At 45.0% G+C, this 26,280-nt stretch overlaps 1 protein-coding gene across 2 annotated transcripts in view; it reads left to right on the forward strand.

The window, feature by feature from the left end:
* Window positions 1–26,280, forward strand: part of ENOX1 (ecto-NOX disulfide-thiol exchanger 1) — a 688,766-nt gene that overhangs the window by 131,011 nt on the left and 531,475 nt on the right. Inside the window, exons 2-3 of one of the 2 annotated variants that reach the window (XM_088842775.1) lie at window positions 10,218–10,401; window positions 14,906–14,982. The gene's annotated coding sequence lies outside the window, so the exon portion shown is untranslated. The remainder of the gene's footprint in view (window positions 1–10,217; window positions 10,402–14,905; window positions 14,983–26,280) is intronic. The other variant, XM_055426042.2, reaches the window with a different exon arrangement.

The raw sequence follows: 26,280 nt of genomic DNA on the forward strand, positions 1-26,280 counted from the left end.
TGTATTTGTTGCCGTGGTACAAGGATAATATCTCCTTGTGAGGACGTCTGGATTAGAGGGTGAAGGATGCATTGTTTATTCATTATGTCTCTAAGATCTCAGTTACCTGGGGATCGGATTTCCAACAGCTCTATAATCTGGAACATACACAGGTGTGTGGGAGAATAGGATCATGGAAGATGAATGTTGAAGGTGATCTTAGAGATCCCTTAACCCAACTGTTTGATTTTGCAGATGAGATAGTACAGCCTCAAACAAGTAAGGGGCCTAGTTGTGGATTAGAATAAAGTCTTCAAATAGAAAATGGTGAAGACAAAGGTTGCATACTATTTACTCTGTTAATTCGCTTTACAGGTATTTGTTGCATGCCTTCTCTGTGGAAGGCACTAGGGATAGAGCAGTACTCCTTGGTCTGGGAAAGCTAGGGCCCTCCTTCAAGTTCTTAGGAAACATATGTGTCAGAAGCAGAAACAGATGAGAAATCTCTTGAGAATGAGGTCTGGTAAACTCTTGAAGATGACGAGGACTTTTTCTTAATTCCCCAGTGTCTCATGCCTTCCAGGGGATGAAGCCCCTGACCACAGGAAGAAATGAAAACCACGGTCACAATGTCAATATCTGGGAACATATAGTGTGAGCAGTCTTCCCAGGTGGCTCAGATGGTAAAGAATCTGCCTGCAATGTGGGAGACCCATGTTTGATCCCTGGGTTGGGAAGATCCCCTGGAGAAGGAAATGGCTACCCACACCAGTATTCTTGCCCAGAGAATTGCTTAGACAGTATAGTCCATGGGGTCACAAAGAGTTGGACACAACTGAGCAACTAACACTTTCAGTTTCAATGTGAGCATATCAACCAATGTAAAAAGACTACAAGGAATTAAAAATTCCCATTCCAGTGCTAAAATGTACATTCATGTTGACAACCCCAAGTCAAGAAAAAGTTAAAGTTCCTTCAACCTGTTCTTTTGGCCAAGTAGTTAAGTGTACATTACATTTTAGAAAGCTTTCAAATATGAAGAGTATTGATGAGCTTCACTTCTCTGAGACATTTGATCATTTAGTCTGCAGAATATTTAGTCATCGAAATCTGTTGAACACCTGTTATGCACAACAACTTGTCTCTAGACCATGAATAGATGAGTTTGATGTTAGTGGAGAGGAGATGGACCATCGCTGTAAATAAATGTGATGTTTACTGCAGGGTTTTTTGTACTGAAGCACCATGGTAAAGGTTGGTATGAAAGGGGATTGGGCTTCCCAGATGGCGCTGATGGTAAAGAATCTGCCTGCCAATGCTGGAGATGGGAGAGATGTTGGTTCGATCTCTGGGTCAGGATGATGAAAGAGGGACACACTGAATGTGGGAGACAGAGGGGGAAATAAATAAGCTACAGCAGCTTCTGCAACCCAGGCAGTGTGTCAAGTCTGTGACTTCATTTGCTCCTCAGCCTGTTCTGTGTAGTACTCACTGGTTTTGCTGATGAGGAAACTCAGAATCAAGGAGTGGATTAATTTGCCCACAGTAACACATTGGCACACAGAATTCGGATCTGTGTCTGTGTGACTTGGCCCTTTGTCCTTGCAGCAGGTAGCATTCCCCTCTTCGGTTGGCATGGAGAGTCGCTGGGTGGACACATGCATTCACTTGTTTACGTACCCACCCATCCATTCAACGGGTATTTGGAGATTGGAGATCAGCTTTAAAATGCCAAACTCTTTAAGGAGATACAGATATGAATTGATAGAAATTTGAGCTACAGGGTAATGTAATAAATAGTAAAATTACTTGACAAAACCATATGACTGTGATGTTTTTGATTTTAGCCTCTAGACTCAGTGAGGGCTTCCCAGGTAGTTCAGTGATAAAGAATCTGTCTGCTAATGCAGGAGACTAGGGTTTGATCCCTGATTTGAGAAGATACCCTGGAGGTCGAAATGGCAACCCACTCCAGTATTCTTGTCTGGGAAATATCATGGACAGAGGAGCCTGGTGGGCCACAATCCATGGGGTTTCGAAGCATCGAACATGATTGAGCAACTAAGCATGTACACACCATTGTAGACCCAGTATCGTTACTTTCAGATCATATTTCTTATATTTGGGGGGATTTTTGTTAATTAAAAATATTGCTTAGCCACAAAACAAATCATTTGTAGTTAGCAAATTAATTTTCTAATTGCATGGTGGTATGAAATTGGTGCTCTAAGGCCTCATGACTAAGCAAAAGCAAGCTTTCTTTTTCTCCTCCTTTAGACTGGCAGCTTCCCCATTTGGCACCCTGTATGATATTGGGTGCATATTTGTCATAGCATCTCCTAGATTCCAAGTAAGTGGGGTATCACTTGATGATGGTTATTACCACAGAAATTCTGAAGTAGTGAAGCCTGTGTTTAGTCACTCAGTCGTGTCCAACTCTTTGCAACCCCATGGACTGTAACCCTAGGGTTAGTGCCAGGCCCCTCTGTCCCTGGGGATTCTCCAGGCAAGAATACTGGAGTAGGTTGCCATTCCCTTCTCCAGAGATCTTCCTTACCCAGGGCTCGAACCTGCATCTCCCGTGTATCCTGCATTGCAGGCACCTTCTTTACCCATGAGCCATCAGGAAAGCCCAGCCAAGCCTAGATGAGTAAGATTTACAGCACATAGATGTAAAGAACAAGAAATATACTAACAGCATCTTCTGGAAAGCACAGGATCTCAAGTCACAACCCTGGGTTTGAGTGAAGGCTCTCTCACTTGGGGTGGGAATGGGCACAGTTTAAATCTCTTTGAAACTGGATTTACTGATTTAATGGTGCTTGTGTCACGCGGTGCTTCTCAGGCGGCGCAGCGGTAATGGATCCACCTGCCAGTGCAATGCACACAGGAGACACGGGTTTGACCCCTGGGTAGGGACGGTCCCCTGGGTTAGCGCATGGCAACCGACTCCAGTATTCTTGCCTGGAAAGTCCCGTGGACAGAGGAGCCTGGCTGGCCACAGTCCATGGGGCCACAAAGAGTTGGACATGACTGAGTACACAAACATGCATGTCACATAGGGCGGTGAGAATTAAATGACGTAATAGATGTGAGAAGTGATTGGCAGAAAAGCTGTAGTGTCTCACAGTGTAGAGATAGGATCATCGCTCTGATAATTGGCAGGCAGGATCTCAGGTGTCTTATGAGGATAAAAGAGCATTTGACATCAGGCTCAAGCTGTGAGGGAAAGACAAGAAATAGAGCTGTTGAGAGAGGTTGTTTTGACTCTTAGGAAGAAGAGTGTGAGCATCTCCCTTATTACCTACTGTGTTCCTCGCCATCTCCTGTGTCAGGGACCCCTGGCATCCTGTAGCCTTCTGCTTCTAGCCTCCAAAGTTACCTCTGAGGTGTCCCACGGTGGTGTCGCAAGCCCACTGCCTGAATGCCGCCCCTGGTATCTCACCCACTTCTTTCCAGTCATTCCGACTTGAGTCCCCGTCTGCTCCCCAGGCCTCCCCCATCAGCCCATCTTGATCACCAGCTTGGGCTTTTCCTGGGCGCAGACCATCTGAATTGAGTCCTCTCTGCATTATCCCTGCTTTGCCTTCACTCTTGCCATCTGTCTTTTCTGAACTCTTTTTGCAAATCTCAATCGCCACAGCATCAAAAAGGAAAAAAAAAAAGCAAGAAAACGTCACTGATATGAGAAGGTGGAGTTAAGAAAATGACATGTCCAGGCATTCCCTGGAGGGTAAAGAATTTGTCCTAGGATCCGTCCCCTCAATCTGCCTGCAATGTTGGAGACTTGGGTTCAGTCCCTGGGTTGGGACAATCCTGTGGAGAGGGGAATGGCTTCCCACTCCAGTCTCCTTGCCTGGAGAATCCCACGCACAAAGGAGCCTGGCGGGCTGCAGTCCATGGGGTCACAAAGAGTCAGACATGACTGAGTGACTAACACTTTCACTTTCAGGCAGGACAAAAGGTTCCGCAGGGCAGAGAGGGGATCACAGAGCGATGGGGCCCAGTGGAGGAACTTGATGCAAATGGAGCCGTGGTGGGAACCAGCGGGGAGTTTCAGACAGGGAGCCGCCTGAGCATCTGTCTAACAATAGAGCAAGTGTCCACCCTCCTTTGGTGTGTGCGGAGAACCTGTCGGTCCTTCGTGAAAGCTTTGGAAAGAAAACCGGTATTGAAGGGGGAGGGAGTCCCATCGTGCCATGTGGTTTTAACCCTGACAGATGATTTTCTGAATCTCCAGCTTGGAGGACAGGATGCTGCTGACCAAGCATCTCAAACTGCTTTCTCCCAAATCTCCTCTTGTGTTCTCAGTCCAGTTAGGGTGCGCCCATTCACAGTGGCCCTGTTTTCTGTTAGCAGGGCTCTGTCTACCATGCAGGGGTCCTTCAGAAACACATTATTAGACAGAAGCAGCGGAGAGGAAGTCTGCAAATTAGCAAGACACAAACAAGCCGCATTCAGTAAGAGCAGGGAGTGTGTGACTCACAGCAAGAAACACAGAGGCAGACGCCCCCTCACTGTCTCCCTTTCGGACTTCAAAATGGCGAGGTGGGAGACCTCACAGCTTCAAGGGAGAGCCTGGTGGATGATGAAGGAGAGCCTGGTAGATGGAAAAAGAGACTTTTTTATTTTGGCTGCACCCCACGTGTGTCATCTTAGTTCTCCAACCAAGGATTGGACCTGTACCCCCTACAGTGGAAGCATAGTCTTTTTGTTGTTGTTGTTGTTAATGTGAACCAATTTTAAAGTCTTTATTTGAATATGTTGGGCTTTCCTGGTAGCTCAGCTGTAAAGAATCCGCCTGCAATGCAGGAGACACAGGAGACGCAGGTTCGATCCCTGGGTCAGGATGATCCCCTGGAGGAGGGCATGGCAACCCACTCCAGTATTCTTGCCTAGGAAATCTCATGGATAGAGGAGCCTGGCGGGCTATGGTCCATGGGGTCGCAGAGTCAGACACGACTGAAGTGACTGAGCAAGCGTTGAATTTGCTACAATATTGCTCCTGTCATTTTAGTTTTTTGGCACCAGGCATGTGGGATCTCAGCTCCCCAGCTAGGGATCGAACTTTCACGCTCTACATTGGAAGGCAAAATCTTGTCCATTGGACCACCAGGGAAGTGGCCAAGCAGAGACTGTTTTGAAGTCCTGTGAGGTGGTATGCAGACGAGAGAGAATGTCCAGCCCTCCCAGGCCTGCCCTCCATCTTCAGATACGATCAGAATGATTTTAGGGGTGATTCCATCTAGGTGAATTTTCCTCCTTTAAATGACACTGCAAAAAACCCGACCTGCCAACGCTTCACTTTTCCCTCTTTCTCAAATGTGTTCAGTGCTTCTGGTGTTCTTGGGGAAACCCAAGACACAGGGGAGAAAGTCCTGGAGAGGTGGTGTCAGGCCAGCTTCTTTAGTTTCTGAGGACGCTTCGTGTGTGGCACCCCAAGGAGGTTTCTGCAGGGCTTGTTCATAATTAAAACGTCTGTTGAAAAATCGGCATCACGTTGCACTTGAATATTTGATTTGCTCTCTGTGAGGTTAGCTTGCATGGTATTGATTTTCTGTAGTTTGTCAGCCACGCTGTAGCGATGATTTCAATGGCGTCCAGACAGGATGGGCTAAAGGAAAGGAGACCACGACTCCCCCACCCTTCCTTCGCCCCGGGCGTGTGTTCCCGGGTGCCCTGCACATTCCTGATGATTTACAGAGAGTGTCATAGGTGGCGTGAGTTCCTTCAAGGAGACCTGGCTTCTAGCGTCAGCTCTGCTGATCCCTGGCTGTGTGACCGTCGCCCAGACGCTTCACCTCATTTGTCCTCGGCTCCCTTGCACGGTAATGGAAAAAACCGACAACAGTAACACAATGCCTACACTTTTATCTCTTGATTGTTGAAACGATTTCAGATATGCTTTGAATTGCAAAGCCCGTCTCTTAAACACGACGCATCTTTGCCTCTATCCATATCTGAGTGCGGGTATCACACGCACACACACATCTGCCCTTCACATTAAGGCAGAGGTCAAGCAAGTTGACCTTGAGTTCCCTCGGTGAACCTGAAGCCCCAGTACTTCCTCTGGGCTTCACGTGCGCCTTGTGTGGTCTTCATAGGTGGTTCTTCATAGGTTCCAAGGGTCTTCCCCATCTCTGTGAACGGTCTCTCCTCCCATTCGGAAATCCTCTTTGGTTTCTCTTTCTCCCTCGCCTCCCATTTCCAATCTATCCATGACCGATCCCGTCAGCTCTTCTTTCAAAGCATATTTCAGATCCAGCCCTGCTACTGCTGCTGCCCTCGACCACGCTCGTCAGCCTCTGTTGATTCCTAGCTGTCACCCATCCATCTTCCACACAGGAGCCAGAGTGACTGTTCAGAAACGGAAAGCACAGGATGACAAGCCCAGCTTCAGGCTAGCCAGTGGCTCCTGATGCTTCTAGGATGAAATTCACACTTCTAACCATGACCTCCTTGGCTTCCTGGGTGGCCTGCTCCTTCCTTCCTGGTTTACAGTGCTAACCCATTCCAGTGTTCTTGCCTGGAGAATCCCAGGGACAGGGGAGCCTGGTGGCTGCCGTCCGTGGGGTCGCACAGAGTCAGACACAACTGAAGTGACTTAGCGGCAGCGAAGCTTTACCCCTTTTCATTCTTCAACACCCCCCACTTTCTTATTGCAACGATTTTAAATTTGATATGTATTTTAATATTTTTAAATGTTTCTTTACTGATCTGTCTACTCCTGGTCTTGTTGTGGCAGCCGGGATCTGGTTCCCTGACCGGGGATCACACCCGGGCCCCCAGCATCAGGAGCACAGAGTCTTAGCCACTGGACCACCAGGAAAATCCCAAAGGCCTTTTTAAAACATAGGTTTTATCTTTGTCGAGCAAGTACAGAGTGCTCTCATATATCTCCTGCCCACATACACGGTCTTTCCCACCATGGACACCCCCTGCCAGAGCGATACATTTATTACAACTGATGAACCTACACTGACATGTCGCCATCACCCAAGGTCCATAGTTAACCTTTGGGTTCACTCGTGGTGTCGCACATTCTATGGATTTTGAAAAATGGATGATGACACGTGTCTCCCATTTTATACTTGGTTGGCCAAAAACTTCATTAGGGTTTTTCCATTACGTCTTATGGAAAACACCCAAATGAACCTATTGGCCAACACAATAGTATCATCCAGAAGTTTTACTGCCCTAATAACCTCTGTGTGCCTCCTGTTGATCGCACCCTCTTCGCATCCCCAGCAACCGCTGATCTTTTTATTGTCTCCATTCTAGTTTTGCCTTTCCTAGAATGTCATATAGTTGGAATCATACAGTGGGTAGCCTTTTCAGATTAGTTTCTTTCACTTAGTGCTATGCCTTTAAGATTCCTGCCCATCTTTCTGTGACCTTACGTTTCTTGCTATAGCTTTTCACTCTGCTTGCCTTTTCCTGTCCGCCCTACTTAACTAGGCTCTCGTATCGCATCACCCTCTGTATGTTCTTCCTAGCACTTGTTACCCTCTGACATTGTCTTTTATTGTTTACTGCCTCTCTCTCACAGGATCTCAAGCTTTGTGGGAGTGGAGGTCTTGTCTGCCTTACTTCTGGCTGCAGCTGAGTATCTAGAACAGGCTAGTGCAAAGAAGATGCCCAGTAAATGTTGGAAGAATTGAGCACATCAGTGACCCGAATAGATGAACCCCCGTTAGCTTCACTCTTCTCCCATAGTTGGTCTTTGAGGTGACAGACTCTTTCATTCACACAGCTCCAGGTTTTGTTTGGAGGAAGAGGCAGACATTCGTGTTAAGTCACTGAGTCTGAGAGTTATTTCTCGTTCACCTTTTGCACCTGAAGCTCTCTTGGTTGTCTGCTGAATTTAATGGGCCTCCAGGCAAGAGGCAGTTGGGAGCCTTAGTGGGAATCAGTCACATCGCAAAGGAGCACAGAGGCGGTAGAAAAATGATTAAGGGAAAATAGCAGAAAAGTATGATTGAACATTTATTGAGTCGCACATTGTACTCCAAGCTGCATGTAACATAAAAAGCGAATTAGGGGACAAGTCAGATCTAAAATGAGTGAGCACACACGGGCTCACAAACACTGCCGAGGAGAAGGTATTTCTCCAGATGCCTTCTCTCATTTGCCAAACTGTAGCCTTATCAGAATATATGGGTTCTTTCAGGAGAGGCACTGTGCAGCCAGTGTCTGTGGCCCAGGCATGCCTCGGGGCAGGGGGAGGTGGAACAGAGAACCTGCAATTTCATTACCGCTTCTTAAAGAAACTTTGTCCCGGACTAACAGACTTTCTAGGGAGGCCAAGCCAAGTGCAGCTGAGTTTAATGTTCTCATTAAAATGTTAAAGAGGCTTTATTCATGAATGACTGAAGCTGGAATTGCTTTATCCTCGTAAACTATGGAAACATGTGATCATCTCTTAGAGTGGTGTTCACCCAGACCCCTCCCTCAGGAAGGTCAGTTTAATGGAGGGCTTGGCAGGATCTAGAGACTCAGTTCAGTTCAGTTCAGTCACTCAGTCGTGTCCGACTCTTTGTGACCCCCATGGACTGCAGCACGCCAGGTTTCCCTGTCCATCACCAACTCCCAGAGCTTACTCAAACTAATGTCCACTGAGTCGGTGATGCCATCCAGCCATCTCATCCTCTGTCGTCCCCTTCTCCTCCCTCCTCAACCTTTCCCAGCATCAGGGTCTTTTCCAATGGGTCAGTTTTTCACATCAGGTGGCCAAAGTATTGGAATTTCAGCTTCAGCATTGATCCTTCCAATGAATATTAAGGACTGATTTCCTTTAGGATGGACTGGTTGGATCTCCTTGCTGTTCAAGGGATCTAGGGGCTGGGAGGGGGTTATCTGAATTATATCTTTCAGAGATGTAGTAGAAGTGATGGGAAGGATTCCCCCTTCCTTGATCTGTCTTTATGCTGTAGTTCTTGTTGCATATGCAATATTTTGTCTACTTGATCTAGAGTTCTAACTTGGAAATCGTATGAGAGATGAACACTCAAATACACACAGGCCCACAAATGTGGAAGGAAGTGGGTTTTTATCCTCCCACAAGCAGTAGCTTATTGAGATAAGATTAGAAGAAATCCACACATGTTGAGATGCTGGTCAATTGAACAGGGAGTTGATCTGGAAAAGAAATCCTGTGAATCAGAGGAGGAGACTGCACTGAGAATTGGCTGTGGGCGATCACAGATTCATACCCCCTCCCTTTGCCATCCTTAAGGGTCCAGTGCAAAAATATAGCAGTAAACCTTTAGGGGGAAGGCTTCCCAAATGGCACTAGTGGTAAAGAACCCGTCTGCCAATGCAGAAGACATGAAAGACCTGGGTTTGATCCCTGGGTTGGAAAGATCCCCTGGAGGAGAGCATGGCAACCCGCTCCAGTATCCTTGCCTGGAGAATCCCATGGACAGAGGAACCTGGAGAGCTACAGTCCATGAGGTTGCGAAGAGCTGGACATGACTGAAGCAAATTAGAATATACGCATTTGCAGACCTTTAGGGAGTGGATGCAGATGGCAAATACAACTATTATTTTCTTCCTCAAAATATTTACAGTAATGTATAGTTAACACTGAAATTGTAGAGCTATGGGCTTTATATAGGTAGGAAACTATATTGCTTGAAACCTCAAAATGAAATTTAGGAGGAGAAAGTGTTAAATCATGCTATCTTTTCCTCAATTCCTTACTATTAGAAAGCACTCTGTTGAATGGTAAGAAATCTAGGTCTCATGATATGCAGATGTCGTGATATATGTCATATCTAGGCATTATTTTAAGATATTTTCTTCTTTTTCCATTGATGGGTCATTGAGGTACTTTACTCTGGGTCAGATGTAAATGAAAATACATTCATTCTAGCTAGAGTTGTCAAAGTTTCTTCCTTACAAGGTCACATCCTTCTTTTCAGAATGCAGGGTGTTTGTTTAAACTGTTTCAAGTTGGAGGGGAATGGAGTTGGAAGTTAACATAGGAGGCTCTTTCTACAGGATAATTGGATGGGTTTCTGGAGAGGTGACCATCTCAGCTTAATCACTTTAATGGTGTTAATGCTGCTAATTGTTGCTATGACCAACCTAGACAGAATATTAAAAAGCAGAGACATTACTTTGCAACAAAGGTCCATCTAGTCAAAGCTATGGTTTTTCCAGTAGTCATGTATGGATATGAGAGTTGGAGTATAAAGAAACCTGAGCGCTGAAGAACTGATGCTTTTGAATTGTAGTGTTGGAGAAGACTCTTGAGAGTTCCTTGGACTGCAAGGAGATCCAACCAGTCGATCGTAAAGGAAATCAGTCCTGAATATTCATTGGAAGGACTGATGCTGAAGCTGAAACTCTACTACTTTGGCCACCTGATGTGAAGAACTGACTCACTGGAAATGACCCTAATGCTGGGAAAGATTGAAGGTAGGAGGAAAAGGGGATGACATAGGATGAGGTGGTAGGATGGCATCATCAACTTGATGGACATGAGCTTGAGCTCACTCTGGGAGTTGGTGATGGACAGGGAGGCCTGGTGTGCTGCAGTCCATGGGATCGCAAAGAGTCAGACACGACTGAGCAGCTGAACTGAACTGAATGCTGCTAATGTTCAAAAGAACCACTTGTGAATTTTGAACATGAAGAAAGTGAATGCTGACTTTGGGAAGAATGTTGATTATTTGTAATGAAATACATTAACAGAGTCAGAGCCAGATGTAACAAATGACACTGCTGATGAGGCTGGCTCTTCTGTAACTCTTGTTGGTTGATATGGAGTGACTTCCTACTTGGGGGACCTGCTGACCTGGCCCCTTAATTCTCACGTGAATCCACAGAGATAGGACGTTTTTGACTAGTTTAGACCTAGTTCAATCTGTCATGTCTCTCTTCCCCTTTTCTAAGATAGGATTGCAATCCCTTTCCTGGTATGCAGAGCGAATCCATTCTGGAACCTTCTTGGCTTGCCTAGGAAATCTTGGTGTGCAATGATCAGGTCCTCCCATCTAGTCTGACTCAGACACTGTTGAAGGAGTGTAAAAGTGTGATGAGAGCATCACTAACGATAGGGTGTGGGCACAGTATCATGCAGGGATAGATGGAGGTTTATCCTGGGCTACGTTATTATTTTGGAGAACTTTTGTCAGTTCTATAGAGTTTTTCTATTTGCCCATTTGCTGTTAGAGTGGCAGTTGTCCCATCTGACCACCCAGTATGCCTCTGCAGTCAGTCCCTCTGCCCCATGGACTTCTCGGGGGTGAGTTACATCCACTGTGCTGGGCTGACTTTATGATTAGGGCCAATGGAAAAAGGCTGGGGTAGATTTTCAGAGTGCACCTGTGTGCCATAGTGTTTCCCTCCGGCTGCTTAATTCTGTCGTGTCTTAGGCTGATATTGATTGATCAGCTGATTCTTCAGTTAACTAACTCATTCCTCAGATATTTGGGAAGCATATACTCTATGCCAGGGGCACATTCTATGTCTACTCACTGAAATAATAGGGTGAACTGAGCAGAGTTGTCTGGAGCTCTGCTGTGGGTTCACAGGGGTGAAAATAAGAGTGAAATACATAAAGGAAACCAAATGGCTTTTCTGTAATGCAGAGAGTATGTGTGAGATTGCCATATCACAGCCTACTCCGTGGAGCACTCCCTAAGTACATTTCATGCAGGAAGTGGTGGTACCAGACATTTTCCATATTACAATAATCTTCATACATTTATTAAGCTGTAACTGGTAAGGCTTCCTGACGGGGTGTTAACAGAGCCTTTTTGTGTGCTGCGCTGTGTCTTTATCAGGAAGCACTCTGGGAACTTCGGCCTGTGACAAGGCAGGTTTCAGTCATTCCTAGAGGGTTTGGGGGATCGGCACAGAGAGGGGTCAGACGACACTCAGGAAAGGGTTGGAGTCATGGCAGGTTGAAGGGAGTGTCCTTAGGAAAAACCAGCGGTAGAATGAAACCCTTTTACCAGGTATATTTTACGTCTCTGTACCCTTTGAGCACAGCAGCTGAATGGTTCAGCATTGTTCAACATTTTAAAGACTGCTAAGAAAATGCTAGCTTACTGCATTTTAAAAGTGTGGGTTTTTTTTTCCTCTCTCAACTGTTGACCTGGCAGCAGGTTGGGAGAATGTGTGAACTTCAAGTGTGACGACGCGACAGCAGAGGAGTCCAGCCACCGTGCTGTCACGTCCAGGCTCTGTGCCTGGGAGGCCTGGGCGCACACTCATGACAGGTCCACCGCTCGGAAAAGAGAGAACACGGCAGAGGGGAAAGACAAAAATCTGCAGAGATGTGGGTGAACCCCGAGCCTGTCATACCAAGTGAAACAAGTCAGAAAGAGAAAGGCAGATAGCATATAGGAACGCAAACATGTGGAGTCTAGAAAGACAGTACTGATGAACCTTTTGCAGGGCAGCAGTGGAGACACAGACGGAGCGAATGGACGTGTGGACACAGGTGGCGGGGGAAGGTGGGACAAACTGGGAGAGGTCCATGGACATGTGTACAACAGCTATCTAGCGTAAAAGAGAGAGCCAGCTGTAGCTGCTCTGTAGCACAGGGAGCTCAGCTGGAAGCTCTGTGATGACCGAGATGGGGAGAGTGGGGAGGGTGGGGAGTGAAGTCCCAGAGCCACATGCATACATGTAGCAGGTTCACGTTGTTGTACAACAGAAACTAATGCAATAACGTAAAGCAATTAGACTCCAATTAAAACAAACGAGGAAAGAAGAGGGAAAAGAAGTGTGGGAATGTTAGCAGAGAAAAGGGAAGCAAGCTCAAGTGGGGCACGGGGGAAAGATGCTCCGTCATCCTAGCTTCTCTTCCTCCTCTCCTTCACCTCACAGCAGGAGGGGGTGAGAAAGCAGGCAGATTGGAAAGGGGAAAAAGAGAGTGAGATGAGAGGTGGGAGGGCACTTGGAGGTGGAAAGGGAGAAGGAGAATGAGTCAGAGGAAGCAGAAACCAGGGGGAAGGAGACAGGATGAGAACAATTTAAATGCAGAGAGAGGCGCCAGGCACAGAGAAAGGTGTGTACATGGTGGTCTCCCCAAGAGCCTTCAGCTGCTCCCAGCAGTGCACCCACCAAATAGCCAGGGTCCCTCCCGCCAGACAGTTCCCTGACTTTTGTGTTAACTTCAATGCCATTCTGTTTATGGCCCCCCGTGTCGCTGGTTGCGGTTGCATTGACACTCTGTGTGATCAGAGAGCCAATGCGGAGACCCGGCTCTGTCTTCCCTGCCGCCTCGCAGTGTTGGGCAGACTTCTGAGTCAGGGCTGCTTGCATTTGATGTCTGCCATCCTTCCTTGTGTACAGGTAGGAAAGTTGAAAGGGAAAAACTGTTCCTGAGGGTTGCTGCATTTAGAGCTCATGCATACAAATATTCAAAGTGGTTGGGAAAAACAACTCTATACAGTTCCAAACCAATATTTTTCTCTAAGTAAGGTAGTTGACTTGTTCATTGCTGGGCTGGGGACTTGCCCTAATACAGTGCCACACTCACTGTGCCTGAAGGTGGGCAGGAAGCCTTCATGACGTTCCAGGTCTGGTCAGGTGCTTCCTAAAGCGAGCACCCGTGTCCTCCTCTGCACCCTGGCTTCTGGTCCTGACCTTTCCTGATTAGAGCTCCCATTCCTATTGTAATTCCTGTCCTTCTGCACATTCTGGGCTCTTTGCCCATGTTATTGCTGTTGTTGTTTAGTCACGAAGTCACGTTCGACTCTTTGTGACCTCGTGGACTATAGCCTGCCAGGATCCTCTGTCCATTGAATTCTCCAGACAAGAATACTGGAGTGGGTTGCCACTTCCTTCTCCAGGAGATCTTCCCAACCCAGGGATGGAACCCACATCTCCTGCATTGGCAGGCAGATTCTTTACTGCTGAGCCACCAGGGAAGCCTGTGTTAGTTATTATGGAGCATCTGAATAGATGTTCACGAACTGCTCATGGAATAAATGAATAGCTCTGGTGGTTGTCTTATGAGTATAAAAGCAAATTCTTCTAGAATGAGCTATGCTTTTACATATCTGTACCATTAACCTATCTGTTCTGAAAAGGAAAAGTTGATTTAGCCAGCAGTAAGGGGCTTCTCTGAAGGGGCTTCTGGGGAGTTTATTCAACTATAATTAATGGATTATGATTCCATTCACTCCTGGACACCAGAGGATGGTCTTGAAGTTTCAGGCAGCCTGTTTCTTGTGAGTCTCGTACTTGCAGGCCATATGCATGAGGCACTTCAGAGCCATGCTTCTCAGACATGAGTGTGCATAGGATTTAACGTGAGGATCTTGTGAAAATGCTGATTCTGTTTCAGGAGTTTTGGGCATTTCACATTCCCTAGGGATGCTGAGGTTGCTGGTCGGTAGACCCAACTTGAGTAACAGGATTTTAAAAATGATTCTAGTAAATAAAGTTGGGATTTATTCTATGAAAATACCTAGATGCATTTTTATAGTTTGCAGAACAGCAGACTTCCTAGGGGAAAAACTTGTAAGTATCTAACTCTTATTTCAACTTGCAAATTTGTGAGAAATCTTTCCCACACTTAAACAGAGAAACCCTATACTGCTCAGCCCCCAAAACTGCTGTACTCCTCTTAATATACAGCTTTATTTATTTAGGCTTTTCCAGATTTGGGAGGCCGTGGCCCTGGTGTAGCTACTTTAGCAACAGGAATGACTTCTGAAGCAGAAATATTCTTTGGAAGATCAGCAGTTCAAGGGCTGTGTTTATGAGACCTTCATATTTATTGATTGTGACCAAGCAGAGAAGTTCTCCAAGGACAGTCAATTAGAATGGCAGCAAGTAGGAAAGGGCAATGTTCAGCTTGAATTTTTGCAAGCGAAACCTCGCCTCTGCTGACATATGTTCCAACAGATCTCTGAGTTCGAAGTTGGAAGTCTTCTCTAACAAGGCGGCCTTTATTTTCCAGGTCATCCGCAGCCAGTATGATGCCATCTTTGTAATCCCTGGAGGAGAAGGTGCTCATCATGTTCAGGTAAAGGAGTGGTGAGTACCACAAGCCACGGGCATGACCCATGGCAGGTTGCCTGTCCCTGTTTGAGACAACATCCAGTTTCATTATACAGTTGACATCATAATCTCATGTGTGTTCTGCTCACTGATGACCAACGTGCAGAAGGCCAGTCATGGGTGGTCTCAGTGAATTAATGCACATTTTGGAAGCATCTGAGAGTCCCTACAACAGAGTACCTTTGTAGACAACCAGGGAAAAAACAGGACTGGTCACCAGAAGTCTTTCTCCATCTTCTAGAGAGTTAGCATATACTTCTTATGATTGCTCATCTTTATTACCTTATCAGAAAGCTTTTATCTTTTCAACATGGATGTAAATGGGTGAACACCAAAGACTCTTCTAATTAAAATCTTATCTCTGTTCCCTTATCTGAAGTTGCCCTTCTATAGAGAGTCTTTGCGTTTTCCTTTTAAATAAATGTATGTCCCACAACTTTGATTTGCCCAAATAGGTCACCAGGATTAATTTTCCATTAACCTTTATTGCTTCTTTCTTCCTAATCATCTTTTTAGAGGATTAGACAGTTCCCATTGGGTCAATCTCTGTGTAGGATATAGACCATCTTTATTCTTTGGTGACCTTTATGGAACTGATGTTGATGGTGGTAACTAACCTCTGGTCCAGTACTAAACTCCCCACAGGAGTTCTGTTGACCATGGCGATTTTGTCATTGGCATCACTCTTTCATAACTCAATCTGTATTCATTTTCTCTGGCAGCTGTAACAAAGTAACAAGGGCTGGATGGCTCAAACAACAGACACTTGTCATCTGGAGGCCAGAAATCTGAAATCAAGGTGTCAGCAGGCTTCGTTCCTTCTGGAAGTTGTAAGGGACAATGTGGTCCTTGCCTGTCCCAGCTTCTGGTATTCTCAGGTGTTCCCTGGCCTATGAATGGCCATCTTCTTCCTGTGTCTTTGAATTGTCTATCTCCATGTTCCAATTTCCCCCCTTCTAAAGACACCTATCATATTGAATTAGAGATGCCTTTAATGACGCCATAATTTAATCATTTGTATAGATTCTATGTCTAAATGAGGCCACATTTAATTAAGACTTTCACATCTTTTGGGGGTACATAAATTCAACCTATAACACTATCTAAGGAAAGGCAAATTCATTCCTTTTGGTTTGCCCTGAGGAAACTAGAGCCAAGCTTGTTGCTTAATATTGGTTGAATGAGCGAATGGCAGAGACTATAATAACCATGGTCAGATTCAGTTGGCAAAAGTACAGCACAGTGACCAGGCGGGGACAGGCCTTCTACTCCGTTGTCCTCAGCAAGCTCTTACCTTCGGGAGAGTCCACGTTCAGCAACATCCTAAATGGGATAAGAGTTGTCCCTTTAAAAGTAAGAGCAAGCAGACAATTTCTAAAAGGTAGAGCTGTGAGTGAGCCCGGACCGCTTTCTTTGTCGCATCTCAGGCTGAGCTGCCAGTTTACACACCACCTCTATCAGAACATCAAGGTATCTTTCCAGCTAATTCAATACCATTTAAATCATACTTAGCCGGGCTGTTCTTTCTTTCCAGCTGTATTACTTTGCACTTATTAAATTTAACATTCTGTTCCAGAGCTCTCATCTCTAAACGCGCTCCTGAAACAGATCTGCCCCCGCTGCCTCTTCTCTCTTCTCTGTGCTTCCTCGGCTCCAGACTATTAGCTGCGGCCGTTTGTGTGTTTAGATTTGATAAAATTATAAGGATGCTGGTCTCCAGATAGCAGTTAAAGGATCCATTTCTCAGAGATGTTTATTTAGAGAACCCTCATTTCCTGCAAGGGTGGAGCTTTCTGGATGTGTCTACTGTGACTTCCAGGAAAGGAAGTCTTACAGAAAGGCTTACCTTTCTGTCCCCAAAGGAAGCCTCCTGCTGAGCGAAGTCTGAGGCCATGGGAACCTGGTCCGAGGAATGAAGCAGGCATCTTTAGGGATCCTGTGAATTGATGTCAGCCCCTGGGCTAGTGCTGTGGACTATGGGGTTCCAGGTTGACTTCCCCAAGACTGCACAGCAGGCAGGCTGGGGTCATTGATTTCCAGGCTTCTCAACCGCACGGAAGTGTTCTTGTTCCTGGGGATGAGGCCATCCTATGGCCAAATAATAGCGTTGGCCCAGACAGCACTGGATTTATAAGATGATGACAGGCAGGAGAAAGTGAAAATGAAAATAAGAAGTCATTTTAGCATTTTCATGTTGACACTAGTCCTAAGGAAATTGGCAAATTACATATTTACAGGGTGTGCAATGCTTGCAGGCAGAGTTCCACCAAACGCTACCGTATGTGGTTATATAACGTCATCTTCATGCCTCCACTGTTTATTTACCTTTTCCATTTTATCAAAGTGCATACTGCCCTCTATTACAAGCCTTCTCTAACTTACTATGTGAATCTCCTCATTTGGTGTGTGAGAATGTCTACAGGCATAAATTAAAACAATTGATTTTGGTCACACAATGATCATATCAGAGTAATGGTGGAAGAGTTCTTTGATAGTGATGTGTCAAGTTCAGTGAGCAATTGCATCTTGGTCATTAAACTGGCCTTAAACAGCTTTTGTTGTTTAGTCGCTAAGTTGTGCCCAACTCTTTTGTGGGCTCCTCTGTCCATGGGATTTCCCAAACAAGAATACTAGAGTGAGTTGCCATTTCCTTCTCTAGGGGATGTTCTCGACCCAAGGTCAATCCCGTGTCTCCTGCACTGAAGGCAGCTTCTTTACCACTATGCAAACAGCTTGCTTAGTGCCTAAATTATGCATTGTTATAATTTTTGTGTTATAATAAATCTTATTTTAATAACTAGGTTATTTTGTGTGTACCTAAGCAGCAGCAACACTCCTCTACCATTAAAGAGAAATAAACCAGAAATAAAACCTTAAGTGCCTTAAAAACTAGAAACTAATTTACTATTGCTAAGTATTTTCCTCTATTTCCGTTTTACACTCTAATTTCAGTAATCTGAGATTTCTGAAAATTCAGATACACATGTTTCGTGGAACTGATAAAAATACACATATTCGTTATGAAACTCGGATCTTTAAACAAAGGGGAAATTATTTTGTTTTTTTTAGTTAGCAATTAACAGTAGTTTTTTTAAAGACCTCTGAAATTTTAGTGTATTTATGATACATGTGAAGTATTTTAATTAAAGAACTTGTGCTTTGAATCAAGATTCTATCAGACTTTCTCAGAAGCTGTTTGCACATGGGTAAGTTAAGATACAAATCTGAGTGTTTGTTCTCCTTGGGCTCTTTCTCTGCCTCTGTCTCCTGATGGTTCCTTTTTTGTTTCTTTTAAATCCGTGAGTTAATACTCAGTGCTTTTAAGCTGATAATAAAAAAGTCATGAAAAGGAGTGGAGGGCTTCTGGCGCAGAGCTCAGAAGCTTGGCATGCCCCTCCATCACTTGCTCCCCCGACATTTAGCTCTCAGGAAGCTTTGTCAAATTTTCTATAATTCTTTCATATTTTTGCATTCCTTTTCTCTTAGTGTCCATGACCGCCTTTTCCCAGGTTTTTTGTTCCCTCTTCTGTTGTGTGTTCATAGGACCCTTCCGTTTCTTCATTTGTTCTTTCATTCAAATATTGTCCTTCTCACGTGTGCCAAAAGTGTCCCTAGGGGTCACAGGAAGAGGGTTACAAGCTAGGAGGGAGAGGCTCACACGGAGATGGTTGTTCTGCCAGCGCTCTGGGCTGTGGGCTCACACACAGGAAAAAGAGCAACGGGGCTGGCTTGGGGGGCCTCAGGAAATGGGTTACAGAGAAGGTCTTAATCTGAGTGGAGGTTGGAAGGAACAGAACAGTGCCAGAGGGACCAGTGTGGTGGAGAGAAGTTCGAAAGGAGGCAGGGTGGGCGGCTCAGCAGGGCGGCGTGGGGGAGCAGGGGAGCAGGGCGCGGTGTGGGGGAGCAGGGCGCGGGGCGGGGCGTGGAGGAGCGGAACGGGGCGGGGCGTGGGGAGTGGGGCGGGGCGTGGGGGAGCAGGGTGGGGCGTGGGGGAGCGGGGCAGGGCGTGGGGAGTGGGGCGGGGAGTGGGGCGGGGCGTGGGGAGTGGGGTGGGGCGTGGGGGAGCGGGGCGGGGCGTGGGGGAGTGGGGCGGGGAGCGGGGCGGGGCATGAGGAGCGGTGTGCTGCACAGCTGATGCTGCTGGCGTGTGAGCTGGCTGAGGCTCCACAGGAGGGCGGGAGCAGCCCCGTCTCCTCAGGCCGCTGTGAGTGGGAAATGAGAGGATGGTTTCAAGATGACTAGCACAGGGCCTGGTATATTATTAAATAAGCATGAAGTCGTCACTGCTCTCTGTTTAATAAACAGAGCAGAGAGGACCTCGGCCCCCAGGAGCTGTGTTGCACACTGTGAGCCCTCCTGTCATCTCGGGTTTGCAGCCTGTACCTGCCTCTGGTCCATCCTGCCCACAGCAGAGAGGCTGCCTGCCTTAGCGGGCTCATCCCCAGCCAAACTCTTCCCCGCCTGTCTGCTGCTAAGGGGAAGTCAGGCCTTCCTAACCCGGTGCTTGATGAGCTCAGTGCCCTCTCTGACTAGGTTGGCCAAAACGTTCGTTTGGGTTTTTCGTACCTTCTCATGAAATACTCGGACGAGACTTTTGGCCACTCTGTAAGTCATCGGTCCTGGCTACATTCACCTACTTTGGATTCTCACCCACAGTTTATTCTTTCCCATTCAAGCTCCATCTTCAAAACGTCCTCGCTCCACCATCCTTCAGGACCTCACTTAAATTCACCCCCTCTATGAAAACTTTTCTCCATTAATAATTTACCCCTTCTTCCCTCCAGGGGAACTTTCAACAGACCCTTCACATCAGGGGTTGACACCTGCCTCTCTGATGTCACGGCTCAGTTCATTAACACCCTCGGAAGGGCTGGCGGGTGCTTCGGGGAAGGGCCATGTACTTATTACATGTCCTGTTTGTGCTCAAAGCACAGCTTCTTGCAAACAGTGGACACTGCATTGATGTGTGTGAAAAGAGTGGAGGGAAGACAGAGTTCCCGTAATTTGTAAGGCTGCTACAGAGGTGGAACTGAGGGATTGATTACTTGCCATCTGGGAGAAGCAGTGGTTAACGTAGGATCCGGATGACCTCTCTCAGGGCAGAATGACTGTCAGCAAAGGGAGGAGGCTTACATTAAACAAAAAACTGGAACATCCACTCTGAAAGCTAGTTAATCCACCCTAAGGCTGGGATGCAGGAAGAAGAGACTTAGAAAGCCATGAAGCCGTACGGGCCCCGTCTTGACAGTGAATGACAAATGACATAACAGGTAAGAGCACCTCTATTGCATTAAGAAGCTCTGTATCTCTCCAGGAGATGGCCCTGGAAGACTTGATTCAATTTAAGACTTCTCCGCCGCAGATCTGGAGATAATCACAAATGCAGAAATATATTTATGAAAGTCTGTTGCCACTGAGCTCAAAAGACCATAATCCTATTACTTGTGAGTTTGAAAAGGGTAAACATGAATAACCGAAAGGGAATATCGATTACAGGAGTAATATGAACAGGAATAATGGAATTAAAGTAATTGAGGCAATATTGGACCTAATGGACCTTGTTTCTCTTAATGCCTCTCTTCTGCTCTTCACATTGACTTGGCCCTAAAGTCGATTGGACTCTGTGCACCGAGAGAGAAGAACATAATGGAAGAATTAGTATTGCTGTCTATAAAAAAAAATCAATCTGTTGTTCTTACAGAAGAACATCAATCAGTCTGTGAAATCAATTAGCTGGAATTTTTTACATTCAGCTCATAAGGTTACGAGACAAAGTGATGAGCAAAGCCAGTCTGCCTCGCACATAGTAGATACTCAGGAAAGGTTTCTTGAGTTAAAAGCCAGAGGAGACCACGGATTTTTGTTGAAACACAACTTCAGTGTAAGTCCTTTTGTGGGTCCTGATTCAGTCCCGCCCCTTCTCCTTGCTGGACTGCGTCCATCATGCTGTGAGTGGAGTCGACTCCATTTCACTGACCGCTGCAGTGAGTTCTCTTGCACGTTGCTGCCTGGCCTTCCAGGCCAGTCTATGTGACCTCGGGTCTCTGTGTTATTTAAGGTCTGACCTGTTTCCTGTGACTAGGTTTTCTGCCCTGTAGAGCTCTAGCAGATTACATTTCGGGGGAAATAGCCGTCTGATGACATTACTGCCTCTTCAGAAAGCCTGTGTCTCCCCTTTGTCTCCTGAGTTACAGGCTCATTGGACTTTACACCCTTCCCCAGCCCGTGGCTCTGAAGAGCTTCTGGGTCTAGACTCCTCCCACTCCCTGTCCACACTCAACTCCCACCGGCCCTACCTGGGCCCGATGGGGAAGGCAAATGGGTCTCTGCAGGGCATCATCCCATTTTCAAACAGGCAGGATGCTCTCCTTGGAAGTCTTCTTCTCATATCTGTATCCCTCCAATTAGAGTCCGTCTGCCCAAGGCAAACATGATCTTCGTTAAAACTGTGTGTTATCAAGAACTGTGTTGTGAAGATGTTTATTTCAGTGAGATAAATGGTATGAGGAACTAAAGAGTTGCAGGCACACAATAACAAAAATGTTTTTACCAGAAATTGGGCTTTCCAGGTGGCTCAGTGGTAAAGAATGCGCCTGCCAAGGCAGGAGACATAGGAGACGTGGTTTCAGTCCTTGGGTGGGGAAGATCCCCTGGAGGAGGAAATGGCAACCCACTCCAGTATTCTTGCCTGGGAAATCACATGAACAGAGGAACCTGGTGGGCTATAGTCCATGGGGTCACAAAGAGTCAGGTAGGACTTAGTGACTGAGCATATTTCAATGATAATGGGGTTTTCAATGTCTCTAGGAGTGTGACTTTAAAATCTGAAGATCCCTGAAAAGTACAACATTGCACTGTATCTCTTTTCACAGGTTTGTTGAGAACTAAACTGGAATTTTAAAAAACAATTTCAACATTTTAAGGACCCACTATGGTGAAAAGCTAAGAATAAAGACTTAAAGCAGCTCTATTTTAAGTAGAAAAACTTTTTCCCCATTCTCCTAGCAGTCTTGGTCTGCATTAAATAAATCTTATTTCTCAGTCAATTGATCACTTTGTATCTAATACACATTTTGCAGACTCTACAGTAGAAATGTTTCCAATGTTTGTTCTTCAAAACTGAGTTTAAGTCCTTTTTCCTCCATTGAGTTTGCCTCTTATCATTCCACTCTTCTGTGTGGTGGTTTTTCCCCCTCCAGATACCTTTTTTTAAGGCTCATGATCCATTTAAGGACCTTTTTAAATGTTTAACCTTTATGAGAATTTTTAGATGCTATTCTGAAATAGGGATATATTTTAATTTCCCACAATGCCCAACACATTGTTAGGGCAGTGTGACATATTGATTTATAAAAATATATAATAATTAGGTTCAGTTTCACGTAATTCCCAAGTTGCTCTTTTTCCTGCTATTTCACCTAAGGGCTTTGCTGGTAGCTTAGTGGTAAAGAATCCACCTGCCAAAGCAGGAGACTTGGATTCTATCCTTGGGTTGGGAAGATCCCCTGGAGGAGGAAATAGGAACCCACTCCAGTATTCTTGCCTGGAGAATACCATGGACAGAGGAGCCTGGCGGGCTATAGTCCAAGGAGTCACAAGGAGTTGTACATCACTTAGTGACTGAACAACAATAAATTCCATGTGAACACTGGAGTTGGTCTGAATGGTTTAAAATTTTTTTTAAAAGTTGAATAATCCCCATTTTAATGTCAGTGTGGAAAGGTGAAGAGTGAGATAGGTTTCTGGTTATAGATGATACATGTTTTAGTTCCTGGTACGTTTTAAGACACCGTTAAAATGACATTTAAGTGATCTTTTTGAAAAAACAATCACCCACCTAAAAGAACAAAGAAATGGGCAATTACCATAGCATTTTGGAATCTGTGAATGAGTGGTAGCTTATTGAGCAGAGGAGAAATGAAGAAATAGCCTTCTTCATTGTGTAAAGAAGTGTAATGAAGAATTTACAGGGTAAAGAAGAATTTATACTGATGGATTCTACAGAAGCTCAGGAATTTTCAGCAACGAGAACCCCTTGTAAATGAGAGTGAAGATAGGACTAAAATCAGGAGTATTGATGAACGTTCAGATCTGCTCCCCAACTTTACACAAGCAGGTAGCTGAACCCCATCCATTTTAACATAGGAATGGAGTTTTGTTTTTTTTTTTCTATAGAGATGATAAAATAGAGGCTTCTGCATCTGAAGGTGTCAGGAAAAGGTAAAAAGTGGTATTATCCATACATAGTGTTGAAATCAGGGAGATTGCATTGATTTACCAATTACAGTTACCGTCTTCTCCCTGCCCCCTAGCCCGAGGACACAGGGTGATAACCTGCCTACATGAGACCCCAGGAGACTTCCCTGGGATTCTGACCTAAAAATATAACACAGGGATGCTGAATCAGGGGTTCTCCAAAGAATAGGCCTAACTAGAACAATCCTAAAGTGAATCCCAAGTCAACTCTCCTTCTGCCCCACACCTCTCCCCACCATACAACCCTTTCTATTGACTTTCGTTAATTATCAGCAGACAGCCAAGGAACATGAGATATTTAAGAAAAGTTTCTCTTAAGAGAGACAGACACTAAAATGTGCAAACAGGAAAAAAAAGCAAACTAGAGGAAACAGAACCTTTGCAAGAAGGAAGAAATCTTAAAAAAAGAAGTCAATTGTATCTTTAGAGACTAAGGTGTGATATTGTAGCTAGGACACAGAAAAGAATTTATAAGATTTGGGAGGTTAAAGCTAAGGTAGTTTCCCAGAATGTGAAGTAAAAAGAGAAAGAATACAAAGTAATGTAGAAAAACAAGAAATTTATAGGATTGGCCCATGAGGTCCAATGTCCAAAAATAGTACCACCCAGCTTGAGAGAGTATAGAAAACAGAGGACAGAAAACCATCAAAGGACAAATTCAACAGACTTCCCCCAACAAAGATAGGTGTTTCCCAATTAAAAGATAATACCCATGCATCATTATGAAATGTGACAACATTCTAGCAAATGACAGGATCAGTCAGTCCGTTCAGTCGCTCAGTCATGTCTGACTCTCTGTGACCCCATGGACTGCAGCACGCCAGGCTTCCCTTGTCCAGCATCAACTCCCACAGCTTGCTCAAACTCATGTCCATTGAGTCAGTGATGCCATCCAACCATCTCATCCTCTGTCATTCCCTTCTCCTCCTGCCTTCAATCTTTCCCAGCATCAGGGTCTTTTCCAGTGAGTCCTTTGCATCAGATGTCCAAAGTTTTGTAGCTTCAGCATCAGTCCTTCCAGTGAATATTCAGGACTGATTTCCTTTAGGATTGACTGGTTTGATCTCCTTGCAGTCCAAGGGACTCCAAAGAGTCTTCTCCAAACGCCATAGTTCAAAAGCATCAATTCTTCGGCACTCAGCTTTCTTTATAGTCCAACTCTCATATCTGTACATGACTACTGGAAAAACCGTAGCTTTTGTCAGCAAAGTAATGTCTTTGCTTTTCAATACTCTGTCTAGGTTGATCATAGCTTTTCTTCCAAGGAGCAAGCATCTTTAAATTTAATGGCTGCAATCACCATCTGTAGTGATTTTGGAGCCCTAGAAAATAAATAAAATCTGCCACTGTCTCCACTTTTTTCACCACATATTTACTATGAAGTGATGGAACCAGATGCTATGAACTTCATTTTTTGAAGGTTGAGTTTTAAGCCAGCTTTTTCACTCTTCCTTTTTCACTTTTATCAAGAGGCTCTTTAGTTCCTCTTCGCTCTCTGCCATAAAGGTAGTGTCATCTGCACATCTGAGGTTATTGATGTTTCTTGCAGCAATCTTGATTCCATCTTGTGCTTCATCCAGCCAGACATTTTGCATGATGTGCTCTGCATATGAGTTAAATAAACAGGGTGACAATATACAGCCTTGACGTACTCCTTTCCCAGTTTGGAACCAGTCCATTGTTCCATGTCCAGTTGTAACTGTTGCTTCTTAACCTGCATACAGATTTCTCAGGAGGCATGTAAGGTGGTCTGGTATTCCCATCTCTTGAAGAATTTTCCAGAGTTTGTTGTGATCCACACAGTCAAGGTTTTGGCATAGTCAATAAAGCAGAAGTAGATGTTTTTCTGGAACTCTCTTCTTCTATTATACAGTGGACATTGGTAATTTGATCTCTGGTTCCTCTGCCTTTTCTAAATCCAGCTTGAACATCTGGAAGTTCTCGGTTCACATACTGTTGAAGCCTGGCTTGGAGAATTTTGAGCATTCCTTTGCTAGCGTGTGAGAGGAGTGAAATTGTACAGTAGTTTGAACATTCTTTGGCATTGCCTTGCTTTGGGATTGGAATGAAAACTGACCTTTTCCAGTCCTGTGGCCACTGCTGAGTTTTCTAAATTTGCTAGCATATTGTGTGTAGCGTTTTCATAGCATCATTTATTAGGATTTGAAATAGCTCAGCTGGAATTCCATCACCTCCACTAGCTTTGTCTGTAGCGATGCTTCCTAAGGACCACTTGGCTTCGCATTCCTGGATGTCTGGCTCTAGGTGAGTGATCACACTGTCGTGGTTATCTGGGTCATAAAGATCTTTCTTGATAGACCTTCTGTGTATTCTTGCCATCTCTTCCTAATATCTTCTGCTTCTGTTAGGTTCATACCGTTTCTGTCCTTTATTGTGCCCATCTTTGCATGAAATGTTTCCTTACTATCTAATTTTCTTGAGGAGATCTCTAGTCTTTCCTATTCTTTTGTTTTCCTCTATTTCTCTGCATTGTTCACTGAGGAAGACTTTCTTGTCTCTCCTTGCTATTCTTTGGAACTCTGCATTCAAATAGGTATATCTTTCCTTTTCTCCTTTGCCTTTCAGTTCTTTTCTCAGCTATTTGTAAGGCCTCCTCAGACAGCCATTTTGCCTTTTTACAATTTTTTTTCTTTGGGGATGGTTTTGATCACCACTTCCTGTACAATGTCATGAACCTCCATCCATAGTTCTTCAGTTACTCTGTATATCAGATCTAATAAGGGATTTGATTTAGGTCATAAATGAATGGTCTAGTAGTTTTCCCTACTTTCTTCATTTTAAGTCTGAATTTGGCAATAGGGAGTTCATGATCTGAGCCACAGTCAGCTCCCGGTCTTGTTTTTGCTGATTGTATAGAGCTTCTCCATCTTCAATTGCAAATAATGTAATCAGTCTGATTTCTGTATTGATCCTCTGGTAATGTTCATGTGTAGAGGCTTCTCTTGTGTTGTTGGAAGAGGGTGTTTGCTATGACAGTGTGTTCTCTTGGCAAAACTC

Source organism: Moschus berezovskii, chromosome 13 (assembly GCF_049115385.1).
Source record: "Moschus berezovskii isolate FMDL1 chromosome 13, NW_MosBer_1.0, whole genome shotgun sequence".
Taxonomy (NCBI): domain Eukaryota; kingdom Metazoa; phylum Chordata; class Mammalia; order Artiodactyla; family Moschidae; genus Moschus; species Moschus berezovskii.